This window comes from Protopterus annectens, chromosome 2.part1 (genome assembly GCF_019279795.1).
Source record: "Protopterus annectens isolate FY-2018-M chromosome 2.part1, PAN1.0, whole genome shotgun sequence".
Lineage (NCBI taxonomy): Eukaryota > Metazoa > Chordata > Ceratodontiformes > Protopteridae > Protopterus > Protopterus annectens.
Genome location: NC_056729.1, coordinates 548,289,222 through 548,314,756, shown reverse-complemented (window position 1 = coordinate 548,314,756; position 25,535 = coordinate 548,289,222).

The following is a 25,535-nucleotide window of genomic DNA, read 5'->3' as shown; positions in this document are numbered from 1 at the left end:
ACTACTTTGGTATATGAGGAGGTAGGTTTAACAGATGGATGGTGTTGCTGAGAGTACTTTGTGTCTGTGTTGCATTTTGGAGGTCTTTGAGGTTTACACAATTTAATCTTTAGAATCTCAGCATATGAATGATTATGTGTACTATGATAGTTGTGGTGAATATTGTGCAGTGTGTGGTGTGTAGTGTGCTGTGTGTAGTGTGTGGTGTGTGGTGTGCTGTGTGTGGTGTGTAGTGTGTGGTGTGTGGTGTGCTGTATGTAGTGTGTGGTGTGTAGTGTGCAATGTGTAGTGTATAGTGTGCAGTGTGTGGTGTGTAGTGAGCTGTTTGTTGTGCGTAGTATGCTGTGTGTGTTGTGCTGCATGAAGTGTGTGATGTGTGGTGTGTAGTGTGCTGTGTTTAGTGTGCAGGTGTGTGGTGTGCTGTGTGTAGTGTGTGGTATGTGGTGTGTGTGTTTTGTGTGTGTGTGTGGTGTGTGGTGTGTGTGTGTGGTGTGTGGTGTGTGGTGTGTAGTGTGCTGTGTAGTGCAGTGTGTGGTGTGTAGTGGTGTGTGTGGTGTGTGTAGTGTGTGTGGTGTGTGTTTGGTGTTTGTGGTGTGGAGTGTGTGGTGTGTGTGTGTGTGTGGTGTGTGTGGTGTGTGTCATGTGTGTGGTGTGCTGTGTGTGTGTGTGTGTGCGTGTGTGGTGTGTGGTATGCTGTGTGTAGTGTGTGGTGTGCAGTGGGTGGTGTGTGGTTTGTGGCATGTGGTGTGTAGTGTGTGGTGTGCATGTGTAGTGCATGTTGTGTGGTGTGGTGTGTGTGTGTGGTGCATGGTGTGTAGTGTGTGGTGTGTGTGTGTGGTGTGTGTGTGGTGTGCTGTGTGTGGTGTGTGGTATGTAGTGTGTGGTGTGCTGTGTATAGTGTGTGGTGTGTCGTGTGTGGTGTTTTGTCTGTAGTGTGTAGTGTATGGTGTGTAGTTTGCTGTGTGTATTGTATGGTGTCTGGTGTGGTGTATGGTGTGTAGTGTGTGGTGTGCTGTGTGTAGTGTGTGGTGTGTGATGTGTGGTGTGCTGTGTGTAGTGTGTTGTGTGTGATGTGCTGTGTGTAGTGTGTGGTGTGTAGTGTGTGGTGTGCTGTGTATAGTGTGTGGTGTGTAGTGTGTGGTGTTTTGTCTGTAGTGTGTAGTGTATGGTGTGTAGTTTGCTGTGTGTATTGTGTGGTGTCTGGTGTGGTGTGTAGCGTGTGGTGTGCTGTGTGTAGTGTGTGGTGTGCTGTGTGTAGTGTGTGGTGTGTGGTGTGTGGTGTGCTGTGTGTAGTGTGTTGTGTGTGGTGTGCTGTGTGTGGTGCACTGCATGTAGTGTGTTGTATGTGGTGTGTAGTGTGTGGTGTGCTGTGTGTAGTGTGTGGTGTGTTGTGTGCTGTGTGCACTGCATGGTATATAATGTGTAGTGTGTGGTGTGTTGTATGTAGTGTGTAGTATGTGGTGTGTGGTGTGCTGTGTGTAGTGTGTGGTGTGTTGTGTGCTGTGTTTAGTGTGCCACGTGTGGTGTGCAATGTGTAGTGTGTGATGTGCTGTGTTATTGTGGTGCATAGTGTGTGGTATGTGGTCTACTGCTGGTGATCCTGATGTGTGAGATTCTAGCCTCCAGTGCCATTACATATGTACAATATATTTCTTATGTTATTCTGTTTGAGTAATAACTGATCCTCAGAAAGGATGAGACAAGTCTTTCCCTGTCTCAGTTTACCCGTCTCAGTCAGATCAGTTTGTACTGTCAGCATCCGAAACCACAAGTTTTGTCTAAATGCATATATGTAAATAAGCATGGACATTTACAATTGTTGACCAGACAAGTTTTGCTGTTCTTGATTGCAGTAAAACCTAAATAATTTATTTGTTTTTTTAACCAAATGACCCACTAGGGTATGGAAGTACTACAAAGGTACTTCCACATTACTGAATAAACTCTAACATTGATTCATTCTTTATGCTAAATATTAACTTTTGAGATTATGGATACTATTAAATGTTAATGGCTTTGGTGCCGTTGTAAATGTTACGCCTAAAACAATCCTTGATGTCCCTACATTCAACTAGATTTTCTCCTTATGGTTTCTTATTTTTGTAGAGGTAGAAATAATAGGAATTCAAAAGTGCAAGAAGAGTTTTTCTCATCACTAAAGGCTAATACACTTACTGTATATAGTAATGCCCAATTATAGAACAGCTTATGGAATTAATATGGTGTATGACACTACATTATCTTCTTGGAGTGTCAGAAGTCATCAAAGGAAGGCAATTCCTTCAAAATTAATGCTTTGGACTAAGCACTTCGTTTTCTACAAGAATATAGACTCGAAAGGACAAACTCTATTTCTTTTTAAACAAGAAGTCAGGCAGGTAGTAATTTGTTGTACAATGTCCTCTGTGAGAGGGCAGTTGTTTTGATAAGTAGTCATTTGTATTTAATTAAGATGCAATTCTGAAACTGTATAAGCATATTAAAATGCAGATGGCTAATTTGCATATTTAAAATAGGTAAAGTGAAATTTGTGCTATCTAATCTTTATGCTCCAAATACTTTGCTTCATCTTTTAAATAATTTCCAAGGTCCTCTTACATTTCCTCACAGAAGATTCTTCTATTTACATAGTAGATGACTTAAATTTTACCATTGGTCTAGTGTTACACAGCATAAACTCCAAAACTTAAATATTTTAACATTGAGGGGGAATTTAATAAAACCTACACATTTTTTCCATGTAGACATTGAGCCGTGCTGCTTACACAGCTGTGAATATTTTTAGGTTCAGTAAGGGCTGCTGAGTGGCGTGCACGCATGCCTCAATATGGAAACTTCCGTGGCATACAAATCACCTCATACTTAGGTGAATCTCATGCAAATGAGACAGGTAAAGTGATCCAGCAAGCAGATAGGCATCTCATGTCAGTGTTTGTAGTGTACATGGAAAGATTCCATGCACAGCAGTATAGACAGACAAAAGGGGTTGTAAAAATGCAGATATTTGCACAGAAATGTCATACCACATACACATATCATATGATGGAAACTATCATCCTGTATCCTACTGGAAAAATGAAAGGAAATAGGTTAAATTATTATTTTTTTAATAATATGGGCATGTTTGCATGGCACACCACAGTGCACAAACATGTTTTATAGAAAAAAAAATAATATGACTGAGGTCTATAAAGTATGCATATACCTTACATTCTGGCTTTTCCCTAATACTCTGCACCATTGCAGTACAGACCTGGGAATTTTAACTGAGAGAATGCTAGGGGCTGCTGCAGGTCTGCTGCACCTGTATGTGCTAGATGCTGAAGTCAATGCTGTTGCTGATAGGCCTAGACAGAGAACGATGAGTGTTCTGGCCCAGGGTAACCTTCCAGAAACTACATGAGCTAGAGATTGTAGAGCACTACAGGGTAGACAGGGACATACTACAAGAACTCACTGAGCTCTGCCAACCTCAACTCAGACCCATAGCCAACATTGGGGAACCCATCCCAGTGGAAATAAAGGTATGTGTAGCCCTAAGGATACTAGCTACAGGTACTTTCTAAAGACCAACTGGGGACATGATAGGGTTCTCACAGGCATCAGCATCCAGGGTGTTCCACCATTTCCTGTATGCCATGCTTCCACATGCCAGTGATCACATTTCTTTCCCTCTCGCCACTGAGGCAAGGGTCAGCAATATACAACACTTCTACCATATAGCATACTGCCCTGAAGTACTGGGCGCCATAGATTACACTCATGTACACTTCAAGGCAGCACCCGGTGAGGAAGGTGGAATCTACATCAACCACAATGGGTACCACTCCATCAACTTCCATGTCATGTGCAATGCTCTGGAGATTATCATGAATGTGTGTGCTGGCAGCCCTGGCAGTTATCATGACTCCAATATCTGGCATGCATCACAGCTGTACCAGATGTTTGCTAGGGGAGACATCCTACATGGCCATTTACTGAAGGATGCTGGCTACGCCCTGGAACCATGGATGATGATAACCATCAGAAATGCACACACATTCATAATGAAGCATACACACATACTATGAAAATCACAGAGCATGTGTTTGGGCTTCTGAAGTAACAGTTATGGTGCTTTGATATATTTGGTGGAGCCCTGCAGTACTCCCAGTCACATGTGCACATATGTTCACAGTATGTGCTATGCTACACAATATGATCCTGTGGAAACAGCTGCAGCAGGATCAGCAAAGGGAAGGGATACACAGCCCCCCATCACTGCCTAGGTCATGACAGCTACAGTCACATGAGGTCTCAGAGGAGGAACCCCCTGATGATGGTCCTGTAGACAGATGTAGACATGTCCACTATACCCTGGCTTTGGATAAAAGACAATGCATAGCACATTCACTGACAACCTATGGCCCTAGGGACTGACACCTTACTCCTACTCACATACATATAGTAAAAGTGATGCCAGATAACCCAAACAACCTGTACCTATCCATGTATTGGCTGTGTACTGCTTGCATCAGACAGAATCAGCCCTGAACTACAGTTCTGTCAACTGCTGCATTCGCAAGGTAAGTCTCTAACCTACAAACGTCTTGTAAGAATTACTATAATATGCTATTGTATGTATGGATCCATTGCAGTTATGCGATGAAATATAGTGGGCTATTTGAACACACCTACCATGGACTACAGTTATCCAGTCCTCTAGTATGTGTTCTTTAATATTTACTAGGCCTCATTGTTGGAATATGCACTATATCAGTCAAGGGAGATGTTAAAAAGTGGGGGTCACATAATAGTTGGACAACTGTGTATTCCAGCAAAACATGTGCTATTGTTCCCCCACACTGAACACAGCAGTTTTTCCAAATAACTGGTTTAACAGTAGGTCAGCAGTGGTGTATCAGCAGTCCAGGCAAACACAGGGCAGTAACATAGAAATCAATCACACATTGTATGTCTCACTAATGCAGGAATAACAACATACATATGTATGCTGCTGATTGCGTGATGAATAACTACTGTCTGGCTGGCAGCTTGTGTGGCTCAGTGGACTAGGGAAGTAAGCATGGGTGATCCCGTTGATGGTTTAAGTCTGTAAGTATACACATCTTTTGCATGTGAGGTATTATTATGATGGTGTTTTCACAGACTGTCAGTCTATGTGTGGCGTAACATTATGAACCTCTGTCACATATTAATTACATCAGACAGCTGAGGAATGCCATGGACATTTTGAGTGAAGAGCAGTACAACAGAAACAGGGACAGATGTCAGAGTCTGTAGCACACAAAATCCCAGACTGGAGTGCAGATAGGTGTGACCTAGAGACACTTTATAAGTACTGACAGTCCCACTGGACATGTCCATACACTTAGTTAAACTGAATGGGTCTATATTAGGTACTCAAAGTTACTGAATTTTGAATACGATATGACTGACACCATATCGTCGAAGTCCAGTAACATTGAATACCTAATATAAGCATTAAAAAATGTCAGGAAACCAAACTACTTGCTGTAAACAGGGGGCCAAGTCCCCCTGCACCCCCACACCCCCACTACTTAAATATACCAACTCTGAGACTGCACTATATTGAAGTAAACGGAAATCTCCCCTTACAGAGATTTCCGTTTAACTCTTCGATGTTCTGCAGTTTCTCTGTTCACATGTTGACAATGTCAGATTCGACATTGTGAACATTTGCAAATCCAATATAGACCCAAACTGAGCACAATCCTGTTTCCCCTTGATCAAAATGAGCTGTTATGTATACATATGTCTATACATACACACATACATACATACGTACATACATACATATATGTATGCATATCTGTCTCTCACTGTCTCTCTCATACATAGCATATCTATCTTTATGTATATTCAAATAGATATACCTATATATAGCAATATATATATATATATATATATATATATATATATATATATATATATACAGAGAGAGAGAGATAGTTTATATATATATATATATATATATATATATATATATATATATATATATATATATATTTATAAACATACTTCTCAGTCTCTCCCCATATACTGTATTTACATAACATAAATACATATCACACACACACACACACACACACACACACACACACACACACACACACACGCACACTGCTACATGTATATACACATCCCTGTTACATACAGAAGTATGTGTGTGGATGTCTGTATTGTCTTACATACCCTAATACTGGTGAGTAAAGCTGCTCTATCACACATCTATAATGTTTCTCAGAGGATCCAAAGTGAGGACTCAAGAGTACATTTGTTCTGCTAACCTAATCAAAGTAAAATATGTTATAGCTGACACCTCCCTATGAGCACGTTACCTTGGAATCCCAGCCATCCCTACTTCTCACTAGACTGCACAAATAGAACCCTGTCTCATTACATATCATGCTAGCCCCCTAGAGCTTTTTTTTCACAAATTAAACAGTTTTTACCACCACAATTTGTAATAATTTATACTTACCAATTGCTTTGCCATGTCCTGCTAATAAAATGGCAACTGATTGTTTTTTTTTGCTCACATACTACCATGGTATCTGTGACCTGGGTGCATCCCTGCTCCGTTTGCCCTCGCTACACTCAGGCTCACTTCGCTCATCTTCCACCCCCATCCCCACCCACCCCACATATTATTTCCTTTATAGTTAACCACTAGCAAACCCCACTTCCATTAACTCTCCCCTCCTCCTTTCAAGTATATACCTCCTTCCTAAACAATCCAAATCTAGTTCTTCATCTTCATTGCACCTACACTCTTTTTACCTATATCCATAATCCGTTTCTCCCAGTCTTCACCTTTACTCCCCTATCTACCTTATCCTCCACCTTCTCTCATTCCTTCAGTCTCACTTCATTCACCTCCCATCATGCCTTTCAAATTGCAAATCTTTCTCTTGCCTCCACTCTTACTTCTCTACACTCTCACTTCCTATCATTCTCATCTAACCCCACCATATTTCCACCCAGCTAACACTAAAATAAATTCATCCATAAAACCCTTACATTTCCCCATATGCTCATCCATCTTTCCCCTTAATACTCCACTTCCAAAAATCAAGTTATCTCCCTTCCATTCTACCACCCTAAATGAAAAGTTCAAGCACCTCCTCATCAAATAATTCCCCCTCCAGAAACACCTACTTCTATCCGGTGATATACATCCTAATCCTGGTCCTGGCACAACAACCCCAATCTCAACTATTCACCCCACAAACCCTTCAAACAACTCCTCTTTAAAAAAACAGATATCCCTCTACTCTCTGAATCTTAGAAGTATCCTTAACAAAGTTAGTGAATTCCATGCCTGGATGGCAAACTACACTCCTGACATAATCACCCTAACAGAAACATGGCTGAAACCACACAACCAGGACAGAGATATCCTTCCACCCAGTTATAATATCCTTAGGCTTGACAGGCAAAAGAAAAAGGGTGGGTGGTGTGGCCATTGTCTACTCTAATAATCTCACTCCAGTAAACCCAGATAAACCCACCCCCTCCTCCTCACCTGACGAATCCTACTGGCCAACTTTAAACTGAACAACTATACCACTATTACTGTTGTAGGCATTTATATTCCCCCAGGAAACAACATTACCATATTGGAAATATTCTGTCCCACCTCTCTCAGACCATCCATAATGAAACTATTCTCCTTGGGGATGTAAATATCGATTGGATCTCTCTTCAAGCACCCACCTCAACCTCCTTCATCAACCTGCATGGCTTTGAGCAACTAATATCTACTTCTACACATGCCAATAAAGCCCAACTCCCTAGCTCTCTCCTAGATAGGATCTTAGTCTCTCACCCCTTAAAATACCACTTTCCTGAGACCCTACCTAATGCCCTCAGTGATCACTCTCCCATAAGAGTCATCAGACATATCCCTCACTTCTCCAGGCCCCACAAGCACATAACCTCCCACAAACTTTCCAGCTTCTACCCAGAGACCTCCAAAGACAATCTCTCTAGGGTTAACTGGTCACATCTAACCACTCTGCCCCTTGATAAAGTTGTCCATTCTTTCAACTCAACCTTTCTAAACATCCTAAATTCTCTTGCTCCTCTCCACACAGTCAGAGTAAAATATCTCCCTGGGTAACTTCTCCCACCCGTACCCTTGTGAAAAACAGAGACAGAATGTGGAAATTATGGATAAAAAAACAAGATGACTATTCATTTACAACAGTATAAAAAACTCAGAAACCTTGTCAGAAAACATATACTTAAAGACAAAAAGAACTCTTACACCAACCCCTCCTCTATGCTAAGGTCTGACCCCAAAAAATTCTGGAACTCTATCTGCCACATTTTGCACCCTGGTAACCTCTTCCCTCCAAACCCCTGCCTGGACAATACTCCAGAAGAAACTGCAGGCACAATCAACTCCCACTTTATAGAATCTGTAACTGAGATGTTTGACACATACCCCCCTACTAAAGATGCAAACAGCCTCTTAAATTCAACTTCTTCACCAAACACTTCTAACTCTCTCACCCTCACAACAGTACCTACAAACTATATAAAATCTCTTCTGTCTAAACTTAAACTATGCTCTCCTTCTGTAGACAATCGACCCTCTTATTTCCAACAAATTGCTTTGAACCACTAGCTCTTCCTATATCTCTCTTACTCAATCACTCCATCTCTGAATCTTATGTCCCCTCACTATGGAAAAAATGTTACACCCTTCCTATTCATAAAGGAGGCAACTCCACCAACATTACTAATTTCAGGCCTATTGCAATTCTGTCCCCTCTCTCAAAAATTTTGGAAAAATGTATCCATAAACAAATTATACAATACTTACTTCAGGAAAGCCTACTGACCCCCACTCAACATGGTTTTTGCCCCAAACACAGTACCTCAACTGCACTAATATCATTTATTAATACTATATCCCTTGCCCAAGATAACAGCAAATTTGTCTCCTGCTTATTCCTGGACCTCTCCAAGGCCATTGACACAGTTTCCCACTCTCTTCTTTTGGCCAAACTATCTAACCTTAACTTCTCATCTTCTACGATTTCCTGGTTTTCTAGCTACCTCTCTGACCACCAGCAATCTGTAAAATGGCTCTCTGCCCTATAAACTCACCTCCTAGTAATGATGGGAGTCCCCCAAGGATTCTCAACCCACTACTCTTTAATGTATTCTCTAATCTGCTCTATTCCTCCTGTCCACAGTCATCCCTTATTCAATATGCTGATGACTCTACAGTCATCACCATCTCTGACACTCCCTCTGACCTCTACTCTTTTACCCAAAAATCCTTTTCTTCCATCGAGTCCTGGCTCCATGACAGCAAACTAATCCTCACCCCCAAGAAACTAAGCCATTACGCTTTCTCTCCAAAAACCTCACTAATCTCAAATCTACCTTTACAATTCTCTCCAGCAATAACACAGTAATCACTGTAGAACCAAGTACAAAACTGCTAGGTTTCACAATCAATGACCAGCTTAAGTTTGACTTGCATGCATCTAATTGCATAAAAAAGACACATCAAAAATTAGGAATTCTTTATTGCAATAAAAAATATTTAACTGTAAATGGAAAAATAACTCTCTCACATGCCTACCTCCTACCTACTATATTGTATAGCTGTCACATCTTTACCAATATGAACTCTTCCCTCTTAACTAAACTCAAATCTACCTACAATAAAGTGGCTAGATTTGCAGCTAACCATTCATACCAGACTCATCACTGTCTTTTCCTTAAACAATTAGACTGGCTGGAATTACCCCACCAGCTCCTCCTATCTCAACTACAGATTATTCACTCTATCCTTTACCAGAACTCTTTCTGCCCCAGCCTAACTCCTATTATCTCTAAATATTGTCCCACCAGACCTCTATGTAGCTCTGATCAAGATCTGTTACAAATATATAAACCCAAGACCAAAACTGGTTGCACCTTGTACAGTTATAATCCTGCCCTATCCTGGAACAAACTTCCCTTAAAATTAGATCCCTAAAACAGCTGTATCAATTCAAAACAGCTACTAGAGAATATTGGGAAACAATCTGGTCTTGCCACTGCACTCTTCCTCCCTAAGCTACCTTCCACTGCACCTAAGACTCCTTTTGCCTCCCATCTTCCCACCTTTATTCTTTTCCTGTTTACTGTCTTACTCCCTTCTCTTTCCTTTTTTTGCATAATTTCTGCTACCTCCCTCCCTCTGCTACCTACAATCTATTTGTTAGCTTTTCTGCCACCTATTACTCATCTCTTTGCTACCCCCCGCTCCCATTACTCACTCCCACTTTTAAACCTTACTAGGCATAATGTTTTACAAATTTAGTGTGCAATGATATAGAACTATTTATGAACATCTTTTCCTCAATTAATGCTATACCCTTTGCATAATCTCATTATTACAACCTTTATAAAGCTAAACGCATATTCTATGTTAATTGTCAACTACTACCATGACTTTGTATCCAAAATTTTATACTACTATGTTATTAAATGTGTCTTACTGTTGAGCTTTACTCCCTGAATCTCCACTGAAAATGAGCCACTAGGCTCAGTTGGACTAACCAGGTCAACAAATGTAAAATAAATAAATAAATACATAAATAAAACCTACAGACCCCTCTGCCTGCTGGATGTCACCACATAGACAACAACAGGGGAGCAGATGGTGTAATGTATAATGTTGTCTACTCATGCATGGACAGGGCACATTATTCCTGCCCACAGGCTTGCCTATCCAAGTGCAAACAGACACATATGGGCATACTGGTAACTGTGCATGCATAGCTAGGATAATAGCAGTTATTTCACTGCTAGGATGCTACATGCAGATAACAGTATGAAGCAATATTACTCTGCAGGCCACAGATGTTATTCAACACAAGCCTAGTTTGTGTAGTCCACAAGTAGTGTGCTTGCAATCACATACAAAACAGACATCAGCCGTGGCAAGTGTGATAGGTAATGTGATCTATAATGTGTAAAACTAGATAGGTAGGGGTTATAATCTCACTGCAGACCACATTGTGTGTGTGTGTGTGTGTGTGTGTGTGTGTGTGTGTGTGTGTGTGTGTGTGTGTGTGTGTGTGTGTGTGTGTGTCTGTATATCACCCTGCCAAACAACTGAGAAACCCCTCATTGACTATCAGACTGCAATGATTATGCACTTTTTGTCCCTGTAAGTTGATGCTGGCTTCCAAACTGCCCTCTTCTACAAGGCCTGATGATGTCATCTACTTTAAGACTACCAGCTACCATTGTAACATTTGACTTAAGCCATGGCACATGCAATAAGTACTGGGGTCTATAGTGTATAAAACTGGATAGGTAGGGGTTCTAATATCACTATAGGCCACTCGGTGCATGTGTTTATGTCCATATGGCATAATCACCTTAGTAACTTACAAAGAAGTAGGGTTTTGCAGAATTTTAGTTGTAGCAGGTGATGTGGCCCTCAAAGTGCCTGACCACAACTTGGCCTGCTGATGTCATCAAGCATAATATGTTCTAAACTGACAGTACTATTAGACATGAAGTGTGTTGTGTACATCACATGCTGTGATTTGTACTGTGTAACATTACAAGGGTAAGTGTTATAATGTACATACAGCCAACTTACACTATGTGTGTGCTGTAACCAGTAATTGGAAGTGGTGCTATCCTCAATGTAGCCATGTTTGTGAATGTGGCTGCCAGAGCAATTTACATCAGCTTATGGAACCATAGGACATTTGAACTTCACTAGCATAATGGCCATACAGCCATCACAATTGTAGACACCTGCATACCCTTATTTATATGACCAGCACATATTGCCCCAGTCCAAGAGGGACACAAGCAGAAGCCCTGTGGTGAAATGATGGCCACCCAGCCAGTCATACAAATGGCATGTGCTGAGGTGCACTGAGGTGCTCTGCTTGCCATTAGCCAGGGTTCTGTTCCAAATGCGGGTTAAAGTTTGCTAGACAAATCTCTCATACCAGAATGTATTATTAATGTCACATACTAGGTTAATATCCTTACAGAGATTAATCCATGTGCTATGCCACCTACTGATATGCAGGATTTACAATCAAGCATGGTCACACATTGCCCTGTATGCAAAGCAAGGATCACCTCTGAGTAGTCTATATGCCACAGTCTACAATGACACTCATTTCAGATGATCCCCATTGAACACATGCTGAAGACATGAAGTTCCCTTGTGAGGGACCATACTGTTGTGAGCAAGTGCCAGTACTGCTTGGAACGGTCTATTACCAATTGACCATTGCACTCAGATATTGGCATGCTGAAGGAAAAGTACACGGAGGTTATGAGTATGTAAATTATGGGTGATTGTGCCCTCAGCTATGACACATGATTTGCATCATACCACTTGGGACACATGGTGATCTCAAGCACATTAGGTGTAAACCTGTGTGGTCAGGTATGTGTGCCCAGTTCTTTTACCCCTGAGTATGTACATCACCTGTTGCGACTGGTGTCCTACTTACCAGGTACATAGGTGTCACTGATGCAAATGATACTACATATATATTTGCATGGAGTTTATGGCCATTACTATGTCAGCAGGCATTTGTTCACCACTACCCTCCTGTAGGATATTGACATAACTCACAGACTCCATGAGTGCTCACACTTTGCAGGCATCAGCCAACACTGTTAGCCACAGACAGTCAGTATTCACTTGTATCATAGTTAAATGGATTCCAAGCAATGGAAGACCCAGTTCTGAGCCTACTGAACACTGCTGCTTACAGATCAGCTATTGGAGGTGGATGTCCCTATGTTGAGTATGTGTGCCATCAATAGGCCACTAAATGACCCCTACACTGATAGTACCATGAATGCCTAAGTGGATGCTTTATACATGATGCCTGTGTGGGGGGACATAGTCAGATGGCTTGGCTCAACCCAGGGGGTTGTATACCCTGATGTTCCTTCCCCCAGTTCCTTGGTGACTGCCTTGGAAATGTCCACCACATTTAACAGTCATGATCCCCCTGTCAGACATCCAATCTGTGTACATTCAACTGTGTGTAGATCACATATATGTGTGCTGATCAGCTCCATGATGTTTGCCCCTATGGTCATACAAATATGGATACTCAGGCAAAGGGGTCTATATTTCTGGTGGCCAGTGCAAGCACCACCTCTGTGCAAGGGTATAACAGTTGGTGTTGTCCAGTCAGCTGGGGTTTAGTCAGTGGTTTCAGTGTGATTGCAAGGTGTTCCAAATAGTGTTAGTAATCCATGACATATCCCATGTAGGATGCAGTCTGGGATGTTAGCATGTCCAATAGATGTTGACTATCCTCCATAGAGAGGCCATTTATGACCTGCTCTGTAGATATAGTTGTTATGGGACAGGTTGTAGGAATGTCGTGTGTCACATGTATTAGGGACAAGGGAGTAAAGTTGACACAGAACATGTGGGACTACAAGTTAGCTATGGCTGCAGACCTATTCTATGTGGCATCATTAAGTATAACTTCACTGACAATCTAGGCCTGTGCTTTAGGGTTACACATGTAACTACACTGTGTGTTGTGGTTCTGCTTTGAGTGGGTGGCTAATGTTGTCTCTTACTGTGTACACAGCATCACAACACTATGTGGTTGTTGCAGCTGAGGAGGTTGTGTCACCATCTTAATAGGGCACCGTCAACCCAACTGTCACACAGCAATGCCCACCACCTATTGTACAGCCTGATAAAGGGAGTTGTCAATCAGGCAGATCTGCTGTGTCATGAGTAGCCCATGTTCCTCATGTCAGGTACAGCCGAGTTCATGCAGTTGTAATGCTGCTGCCATAATGCATGGGTGTACAGCTCTGCATACATGCCAACCCATCAGAGGTGGGAGGTGCAGTCAAGCTATGTAAGCCATCCCACATAGGTTCCTTGGTTCCTAGGTGTAGTCTAGGCTAATGGCCCTGGAGCCTTTACAAATTTAGCCCATAAGATTATCCTGGCATTGTGCCACCCAACCTTAGTTCCTAGTGCCTCTGTCAAGTAGAGCCACTAGAGTGATCCCCGGGGTGAATTTTCTATTTCCCATCCACTCATCAAGATTTCTCTTGAAGAGGGCCATTGAGGTGCTCTGCTTGACATGTATGGGAAGTCTGTTCCATAGCATGGGCAATCTCTGGGTTATGAACCTGTCCCTCCAGCATGTTCTGTTGATTGTGGTAATGAGGTTGAGGTCTCTGGAGCATGTGGTGCGGAGGGATTGGGATCTTTTAAGATGTATCATTTCTAACAGAGTTGGATCAAACATGGCTTTGTAAGTCAAGCAGAGGTCACTTCCAAGTAGGTGATATGAGACAGAGAATAGTTGGAGTTTTTTGAGTCTGTCCATATAGGACAAGTGTTTGAGGCCGAATATCCTCTTTGTGAGGTACTTTTGCAGCCTTTCCAGTTGTTGCAGGTGTCTAGTGAGATACATGCCAAATGGGGCATTGTACTCGATGATTGTCTTAATGGGAGACAATGCCCTCTTTCTTCCTGGATGCAAAACCCTTAGTAATGAGATGTGCCACATAGAAGGACTTTCTGACCACAGTGGCAACGGGGTGGTCACAAGAGAGGCTGCTGACAACCTGTGTTCCCAGATCTCTTATAACGCCTTCTGTGTTCAGTGGACTACCATCAATGTGTAATTCATGGGAACCAGGCTTTTCGCAAGGGGGATGACGACACCTTTTTTGGCATTGAGCTTAAGGCCATGGTTCTGACACCAGTCATAGGTCTCATTGAGGCTTTTCTGTAGGATGTCAACATCACTTGGGGAGTTAGTAATAGCTCCCAGCTTGCAGTCGTATGTGAACTTTGTCAGCCAGAGTCCGTTCGTGTTGGCCTGGACTTCAGAGAAGTAGATACCAAACAGGAGAGGACAGAGGACCAAACCCTGTGGGACTCCACTCATGACTGGTCAGCAGTCTGACTTGAAATCAGCTACTTTCACACTGTGGGTTCTATCTGTGAGTCAGTTTGCAACCCACCTAGTGATATAGGGGTTGCTGCTTAGCTTAGTGAGTTTTTCTATGATTTATGAGTAGGGAATGGTGTCAAAGGCCTTGGTCAGATCAGGTTAGACTGTATGAACCACCTTGTCTTCATCCACACCTCTGGTGACTGACTCAAAGAGGAGGTAATAAATGCCCTTGTTGAAATATATGTCTGTATTGTCTGCAAGGGAGGGTTAGTGCTGGTAGTTTTAATGGCACCAATCAGTGGTTATATTCCACCAGGGAGGATCTCATATTGGGGGGGCTGCAGTGGTCACCCATATTGGTAAACACGTTACAATATGTTAGTTCCCCTTGAAGGGATGTCACAGCAATATCCAGGACATTGTATTTTAGGATGTAGACTAACCTTTGAGCAAGTGAGCTGCAGCTTGACTAAGCAACACAGCTAGTGGTCACCTAATGCCACCCCACAGCATGGTGTAATGATATATCTTGATAGACACATGTACATACAAATACACACAATGGGTGTCTGGATACATGCAGCTACTCCTGTAGCCAACTATTGCTTGATTATGTGCCCCTCCAGTACTGAATGGCACCTGCATTGTCTCAAGGAAATCACAGTGTTTCACAAAATCTGGATGTGTATCTATCCTTAATGAGTGTGTATACACAACCTGCATTAACTTGATCACTGTCTGTTCGAGGTGTGAAGATGTGGATGGACATGTAGTCTGATATGGCTGTGGTGCTGTCCACAGCCTTGAGCCAGATGTCCTTGACTGCACACTTGTCTGCATAATCCAGTTTGGGGACACATTACACAGAGTGGGGTTCAGTGTTGCCATATCCACTATGTATCAGCATAACCATGATGTTGTATACAGATGGAGTTCTCATTGCCAACTTTTCCCTGAAGAGTGCATCTAAGATGCATTGTGGGGGTCTCAGTGGCCATGGCCATTACACCAAATCTCAGGGGTGAGAGATGAACACCATCATTGGTGAAGCATTGATGTCTGTTGAGCAAGGCATCCCAGGCAGACATGTAGTACTTCCCTGACAATGACACCACATGCTAAGGCAATTATTGACTTCCATTAGTTTACATGTATATGGTGCCATTATCTCAGGTGAGTGTCAACTGCAACTGAAAGGTATGAATACACCCACGAGGGACATAGAGTGGCTAAGCACAGTTATGTGTCTGCATATAGGCTGGTGACATATGTCCCTAGTCGTAGACACCTGCAGGAACTATAATGTCAAAATTATATTCACTGATATCCCTTGATTTGTGGCAATGTCTAGTAAGACATATTGTTTCAAGCCACAGACAGCTATCTGTGACCTGTCCCATATGTAGCCACTTGACACACACATCAATGTGTCTCACAATGTAATCACATCTGACTAAGAGGTGTGATTTTATATATACAACAAAAAATGTCCAGAGCCCAACTAATTAGTATTATTTTAAGTATTTAATGAGACCAATTAGAATGGCTATTTAAGGTCTGTACTGTTATGTGATTTTTAAAGGCAGTGTTGCTGAGGTGCTACAAGTTTTAATAAAACTTTTTTATTTGCTATATTGGTCTTTGGACTTTTTTGTATATATATATATATATATATATATATATATATATATATAGAGAGAGAGAGAGAGAGAGTTTTTTATACACTTTTTGTTGTTTTAGGTTTGATTTTATGTTTTACCTTGGGTGTTTGACTGGTGAGGGAGTGGTGCATGCAGTATTATGTGTACTGTGCACTCCAGAGGCAAGATGGTCTGAGGTGTCTGTTTGGTGTCTGTTTGGCAATGTGTCTGGTGAGGAGCTGCACACATGCAGGTGTGTGTGTGATGTGAGTGTAGGTGGTACAGGATGTGAGCTGTGCATGTTGGCTTAATGCTCATTGCCATATGTAATGACTGCTTTTGGTGACACCATAGCAGCATGATTTGAAATGCAGTCATATCTGTCACACATTGTGCTTGTGAGTCATAGGAGTAGAGGAGTGGGGGCACTCCTAACATCTCAGCAGTAGGTCCTGCAAAAGTAGGGTCATGCTACCACACCCTTGGGGTTGACAGCCTGATATACAGTGTTTGTAGGCACACCTTGTAGTGAAGATGTAGATGCCCATACATGCATTGCAGACTTGTTCAACTCTGCTGGCATTACATTGGTCTTTCAAGCATACAATACCTGTCAAGCAACTAGACAGCACACTGCTTGTTGTGTGGTATGATGTGGGAACACAGACATGTGTGTCAGGTACTTAAATGCACAGTATGACATGCCCAGGACATGTGGCAGGTGGACACACATTGGCCAAAGGAGCCTATCCGCTGCAGTAGGCTCAAAGCCATGTCATGCAAATATGGATCAGTAATGTGTTGAAGGGCAGGATGCATAAGTGTTGTGAAAGTGTCACCTATGATGGCTCACAAGTAGTCTGCTGATTGTTACAGCAAGAATGGAATCTATTGTACAGTACATTATATTGTGGTGCTACAGCAGTGCTACTAATCCCCCTCTTGTCAGTTTCCTAGTGACATACCACCAACTCTGGAACAGACAGCATAACACATTAAAAAGCTAACTGATTGCCCAGGTTGCTAGTCAAGGCATCTACTTGGAAAAGGGTATGTGAAGCCTATAGAGCATTTCATGACGTGGCACAGCTATGTGGATAAACAAACAGGTTGCATCCTGCTTGTCATCATGGGCTTTGTAGTACCATTTTGTGTGTGATGACAGTAAGCATATCAGAGCATGGCATTCTATATGAGAGCGGTGTCAGTGAGACCAGGATTAGTAGTTGCCAGGCACTATCAATTCTGTGGACTCCCCTGCTTTTCACAGTCTTCACAAGTTAATTGTGTCCTTCCAATGCACACCACTTGGGTAACGTCCAGCTGCAAAATATCTGTGTGAAACCCCCACCTTATTTTCAAAGGGTATACATATTACACTTCACTAATGTGTTTGGTAATACTCTGTACACGAACCTCGGAACATGCTGGAAGCAACTGCAATACTTAGTTGCACAAAGGACAACTAGCATGTAGTGCCAAGCAGTGTCCCCAGATCTCTGAGTCATATGACATGAAATGCCATGAAAGGAGTTAGCATGGATATGATCAGTAACACTGCTGTCACCTACTGACACTGGACCACACACTATCTGTTATGCTCAAGGCCAAATCATGCCTACCATCTCTAACTGGTAGACTCTATTGAGTATTACACCATGCAATGGATGACAGGAATGTTACTCCTTCTACCTGCCATGGTCTGACAAGGTGTTTGACAATATTAGGCCAGGAGCTCTTGCTGGAAAATGTGTAGGTTATCTACTGTCTTCTGGTGGGTAGGCAAATGTTTGACAATCATAATCTGGGAAGATAGCATTGGGAGATCTAAGCTGCAATGACACCAGTCATCAGTGGATTTCCCCAGACATCATTGACGGCATACCCCTTCTAGCCATTCCCTCTCTGCAGTCACAGCCACTGTCAGTTCCCTCTGACTTGACTACATTAGCAGGTGATTGCATATCAGGAGCTGTCATTGAATCCCACACAGAACCAACAGTTAACCATGATGGCCTGTGACACACATTCAGTTGTGGCCTGAGCCACTGACAAATACTAAATGCCAATGACTGCACAATACCATCCATTGGAAAGTCATCCACCCATGGGAAATATAATAGTGTCTGCACACCACACACAGTTGAGCTATTAATCATGGATGTATGGACACAGGGAGAAATGTAGACTATGACTTTCAGTAGTTGGTGAAATGTGGAGATGCATTCAGTGTTGTACATCATAAACAGACAGGTCTGTGATGTAACATTCATCACACCTATCATTCTGTGCAATGGTACCCTTGCTATGTCACTACACAGGCATATCCTACAACTGTAGCAGCCACAGAGGTTCCATGGTACTGCAATACACATTACTGATAACATGTCCTATGGAGTCCATGTTGTGACCATATATGTGTAGTCTGTCTCAGAAATGCTTTGTAGGGAATGTGTATTGCTGCCATACAGGGATGTGTCAGATCTCACTGTGTACCTCTTGTACATCCATGACAGGACTGCACATGGCTTACCCAACCTACATGCCTACACCGTCACTGTGATGTAAATAGTACATGTTGGAGAGACAGGTATGTCACACAGACAGTACACCCAATATGTAACAGGCCCCCCTCATGCATGTGAATCACACATCTGCTATGACACACATCATGTTCAGGTTACACCACGGGATGCAGAACACAATCATACCTGTTGTCGGACAAATGTCTGTACTGCACACAGGAAATGTGAAGATGGTCCATGTAGATGTGATTGCTCCCAACACCCTGGTGTCACTTATGTAGAGTATCAGACCTTTATACAGATTAGGGATGCATGAGTATGCAGCATGAGGTCATTGTTCTTGTTAGCCTGTTACTCACATGTGGACTTATGGAACCATGCACCTATAGTGTTGTATCTTGCTGAGGACATATTTCTTCGGTGCAGACAGTCTATCCTGCGCTGTGATGTCTATGGTTGTCTTGCTGCTGTGTATCCATAGGTGCACCCAACAGAATCTTGAAACACATACCTTTCATTGTGTAAGTATACAGCCATTACAACATCATACAACACAAAGTACATGAAATTATGTGGCTTACTCATTACAAATGTCAGCATACAGTATCTATCAGTAACCACTAGAAGCGGCATGGCTAAACAATGCATTACATAAGCACAGGTTAATTTATATAGTTACCCTGTGCATTACACATTGCTTCATTTCTCTGTATTCTCTACTCCCTGCACATGCCTTGCCAGGGCATTGGTCTCTTTTACGTTTGCTATATCCCTTAGGTATTTTAATATACTTTCCTTAAAACTTCTATTCGTCTTTCCTACGTAGAATATGTAGCAGTCTTTGCAAAAGCAAAAATAAACTGAGTGCTGTGTGCAAATGTAAAAGAGACCAATGCCCTGGCAAGACATGTGCAGGAAGTAGGTACACAACATACCTTTAGTTTTATGGCATTAGAAGTTTTAGAAGAAAATAGGGGTGGTGACATGAAGAATAGAGTGGAGATAGCTGAACAGAAATGGATTTTACTATTACAAGCTAAAAAAACCACCTTAGTTAAACAGTGCAGTGTCACTTAAACCTTTTCTGAAGGCTAGAACACTTGAACACTGAATTTATTTATTATTATTTTTAGGAGTAGAGACCTATGTGTTTATAGAATCATATGTACTCATTCAATTATATTTTAATTGTTTTTATCAAATGTTTTTTCATAAAGCATTCTCCTATGGAGAATTCAGTGTGTTACTTTAAAAATTAATCAGACTATTTTTATTGTTACTTGTGACTGGTCTTAATTAGGGTTAAATATGGTGACCTCACCTGTTTTGTAACAGAGTCTGAAGAAGCGACCAGTGTGAGATTGCGAAAGCTCTTACATTTTACCTTGTTTAATTAAATTCGGAGTTCTATTTTCGTTCCTCAGCTGTGGTCATTTTGTTTCTGTTGTGTATGGGTGCAGAAGGCCTAGGCTGACCCAAAAGGTTGATAGCATGCGTGTGAGTCAGGAAGGGGAGCCGGAAAGGTGGACCATGGAATTGTGCCGTTTGTGCCTGTAGGTGACCTGCATTTGACAGTGGTGTGTGAGTGTGCGTGTGTACACAGTCAAGCTCAGTGCTAGCCCTATATATATGTATGCTGGACAGCTTTGAACGATGCATGGTAGATTTGACAGTTCACTGTCTCCAGGCCTGAATATGGGAACTGACTTTGCCAGGAGTTGCACTAGCGCTTCTATGCACAAGGTCAGAAGTGGTGCTAGTACCTGATGGTGACTGCTGTCTGTTGGGACTGTGTCCTCCACGGGAATGCCCAGGACAACGAGCTCATGACTTACCACATCTTGGTGTGGACAGCACACTCCCCACTGTTAGCGCTGGGTGTACTGGCACTACTGGAGTGTGACTTGGAATGGCCACGTGGACTCTCAGCAGATGGGGTTGCTGACCTATGTCAATGAGGCTGACGCTCAACTCCAACCATACATTCCAGCACAGACATTGTACATTCCAAGACAGACACTTTCTATACCCAACTTCTATCCACTGCATCAGTGAACTGATCTAGGGTGTCACCAATGTGGTGGAGGCAGTCATGGATGTCAGACTGTGCTGCATCCATAACCCTGAGCATATGTCTGGACTTCTCTTCAGAATGTGCCTGTGCCTCCATGATGGTCCAAAACATATGCCGAGTGAACCATGATATGACACCTGCAACAGGTGGTGGAAGGACAGCAGACCTACTATTAGCACCCTTATCAATCCACCTGTGTGGAACCTCACCAACTCTCTTGGCTATGACCAGTGTCTACACTCACTGGATCCATAGTTGCTGCACTTTCCTGTTCAATGTCCGCACTCTCTGGTTGTCCAACATCTGTGGTCTCTGGGGACTGGGTATGTGTAGGCATACTGACTGCTTGCAGTGACAATGAGGCAGAAGAGTAATGTCAACCTCTGGAACATATTTAGCCCCTGAAACCCCCATGTGTGCCTCACTGTGGCCACCATCATCATCAGCGTTTGAAGAGACACTGACATCAGGTTGTGTAGGGGACAGAGACCAACTTCCCTGGTCACCTGTGATAAGAGAGAAAAAAGCAGTGCATTAATACCTACATTATTATGCTCTGCAGTACTATGTTACAATACATGTACAGCTCTATACACTGTTGGCACTATTATAGACCTGTTGAAACCACAACCTCTTATAGTAGGACAACAGGACAGTACTATCCCCACAAACAGCTGTAGTTACTTGTAAATATAAGCTCTGTACACAGCAATCTCATCAGTAATAATGAGGTACACTTTTGACATTTGTGAAGACTCTGTACAGTTAACACATATGGCAATTGGCAATGTCCTGACAATGCTGTCGCATCTATCAGTGTGGTGACACCTACAAGCCATACATATGACTGTAATATGTGCACAATCATAAAATATCTGTGCAGTTGGAAATCATGGTGACAGTACTGCACTCCATGCAGCAAACCTGGGATGACACTTTAAGGACTGCATTGCTGTAAATATACATCTATAACAAAACAGTGTTGTGCTTACCAGGAGCAGGGCCATGACCTTGTCCAATACCCGATGGACCTGTGTAAAGTAGATGGAGTGGTAATATCAATACCACTGCATGTTGCATCACAACAAGGTAATATGTCCATATATCTCACATTTACAGTAGCTACCATGTTAATTATTGTATCAGTCAACATCTGAACAAGAGAGTCAAACTGCAGTTAACCCCCACCCCACAAAAAACACAGACTCAACACCCACTTAAGAGTATGTACACCCTGACACCCTGACTGCTACAGGATTGCAATGGTGATCAAACTAAGCTTACCTGCATGCTGCTCTGCCATGGAAAGTGTGGCACCCACATCCACCATTAAAGGTGTGATGGATGCCTGGGAGCTGTCATGTGTGCCTAGGTTCACCAGGAATTCCTCAGTGGCTGAGAGTGGTTGTTCTGCTGCAGGTCCTCCACTGGTGATGCTGTGATCCCTGGCTACATCTGCTGCTCTTCTGCATGCAATATTGATCATGTATGTTGTGTGGTGTCAAACCTGTTCATATATCCTGCTCTGATGACCAATGGTATTTGTGTCATGGACAAGGTCAGCCTACAATGCTGCCCACTGTTCCCTGTTTTGTCTTCCCCTGGACAGTAGGAGTTCATGGTGTTGCCAGAAGCTTTCAAGAATAATCTCATTCTCCACATCCATAAAAGGTGCACGGCGTCTTGGATACATGGAATGCAAATTGGAGGCTCACTCTGTCCACCCAAGACTGGAACAGGCAGTCATGAGGAGAAGGTTAACACTTGCACCACACCTCCCACCTCACATAGACATACTAAACCAGCACTGGCAAAAAATACACATAAATACATGAAATCATACTTGGAGGCTCTAAATAAAAACCTGCAAAAGCATCAGAGACCTCCAAAGCAGACACCCAAAAAACCTGCACCACCTGTCACAAACCAGACAACACATAAAACACAAAATCAGTGTTGCACAATCACAGCCCTTAAGGTGAAATAACATACTTAACACACTCTAGTAATAGGTGACTCTATAGTCAGGCACACTGACATCCCACTCACTAGGCTGGATAAGGAGAAGGTTACTGTTAGCTGCCTGTCGGGAGCCAGAATCTGCCACATAGCACAAGCACTTAGGTCACTCCAGAACAAGTACAAATATGACTCTCTCATTGTTCATGTTGGTGTGAATGACCTGAGACATACCTCCCTGGACTATATGAAATGAGACATGGAAGAGCTCTCTGATCATGTAGTCCAGGCCGGTATGACCCTGACCCTGAGTAGCATCCTGCCCTCACCAAGAATGATACCGCAGTATAAAGAAAAAAGTGATCAATTTCAACAATTAGCTAAGCTTCTGGTGTCATTCAAAGGGGATCCAGTGTCTGTCAGCCTGGGATGACATGCTCGACAAACCTCATTGCTTCACAAGAGAAGGCTTGCACCTGTCACCCCTAGGCTTTTGAATACTGGCCAAGGCTCTTCCTGCCCCCATAGTGCCTTTTTAGGCAAGGCTCAAAAGTCAAACTCACCTCCGTAAACAACACAAATAAAAAAAACGAGGGTTATGCTACTCAATGCCAGGAGTTTAAATCTCAAAATGCATGTGCTCAAAGCACTCCTCAGTATGGAGAACGTCGACATCTGTGCAGTAACTGAAACCTGGCTCAAGGCTCAACAGAGCACCCCAGCACTACCGGGCTACAACTAATACCACACATTTCGACCAAAGAACATGGACTGAAACACAAAAGGAGGGGGTGTATCCATATTCATCAAGGATACCTACACCATCAGGTTAGTGGTGCAGCATGATACCAATGAGATCATCCATGTGCAACTAACATTGGGCAAATCTGCAATGCAAATTGTGGCCTGCTACAGATCACCCTCCATGACCCAGGATCACCACTCCACCGTTCTGGAGAAACTGGAAAACATGAAGGTCCTACCGAACACCTTGATATTGGGTGATTTCAATTACCCTACCATTAACTGGGAAAACTAATCAAGTACAAACTCCCAGGTCCAGCGCTTCCTGGAATTCATCAACTCAAATGCACTGGATCAGCTGGTAAACTCCCCTACTAGAGGTGAAAACATATTAGACCTGGTCATCACCAACATGGGTGACTGGTGTTCCGCACCGGAGGTCAACCCATCACTGGCTAGATCAGACCATAAACGAATCACTCTGGATGTCCACACCACACTACCACCCCAACCAAGGAAACTACAGTGAAAAACTTTTTCTATAGCAAACTTCACCTTACTTAAGACAGAGGTGGTAAGTTTCACAGCCCCCACGCTAAAGGATAACAGTGTCCAAGATGCAGGAACCTTTACAAATGCACTCTATGAGCACCTACAAGGATGCATGGATCGTGCCATCCCTAGCAAAACCAAGACTCACTCCCCTAAGAGAAGGAAACCAGTCTGGTGTACCCCTGCCATAAACAGGTTATACAATAGAAGCAGGAAACTAGTTCAGAAAAAAGCAAATCCCAAGAAGGAAAGATATCCCTGATCAGTATCAGTAAGAAACTAAGGACCCTCATAAAATCATCCAAGGCTAACTTTGAAAGGAAAATAGCCAATGGTTCAAAAGATAACCACAAAGCCTTCTTTAGCTATGTCAAGAATCTAAGTGGCAACTCGCAGATATGCTCTGAGCTAGTGCAAAATAGCACAAAATATACTGAACCTACTGATATTGCCAACATTCTGGCAGATAGATTCAGTGCAAACTTCACCCTCCTCTCATCCCCAAAAGGGCCCACAACAATACCAGAAATGTGTAGTGTCCCAGAAATCACAGATGCACAGGTGAAAACAGCCCTTTCAAAAACCAAAAACACAGCGTCAGTGGTGCCAGATGGTGTCCCAGGTTGCGTCTTGCAAGAACTACAGAATGAACTAACCCCCCACCTAAACACGCTGTTCAACCTCAGCCTCTCCACAGGCTACATGACCATAGAATGGTGCACAGCAATGGTTATTCCACTCCACAAAGGAGGGGCCGCAGGTGACCCTGGTAACTATCTCCCCATAAGCCTGACTAGCCTGGTCTGCAAGGCTATGGAGTGCATCATCATGGAACTCATTAACAAAGACATTGGGAACCTCCAAACACTTGACCCGACCCAGTTCAGCTTTGTTAAGGGCCAATCATGCCTACTAAACCTGGTTGACTTCTTCAAGACAGTCACCAAGGCCATAGATGAGGAAAAGTTAGTTCACTCAACATACCTTGACCTCACCAAGGCTTTTGACACCATTCCCCACTCGGGAATTATAGAAAAACTCACCAGCCTGAGCATAAACCCCTACATCATGAGATGGG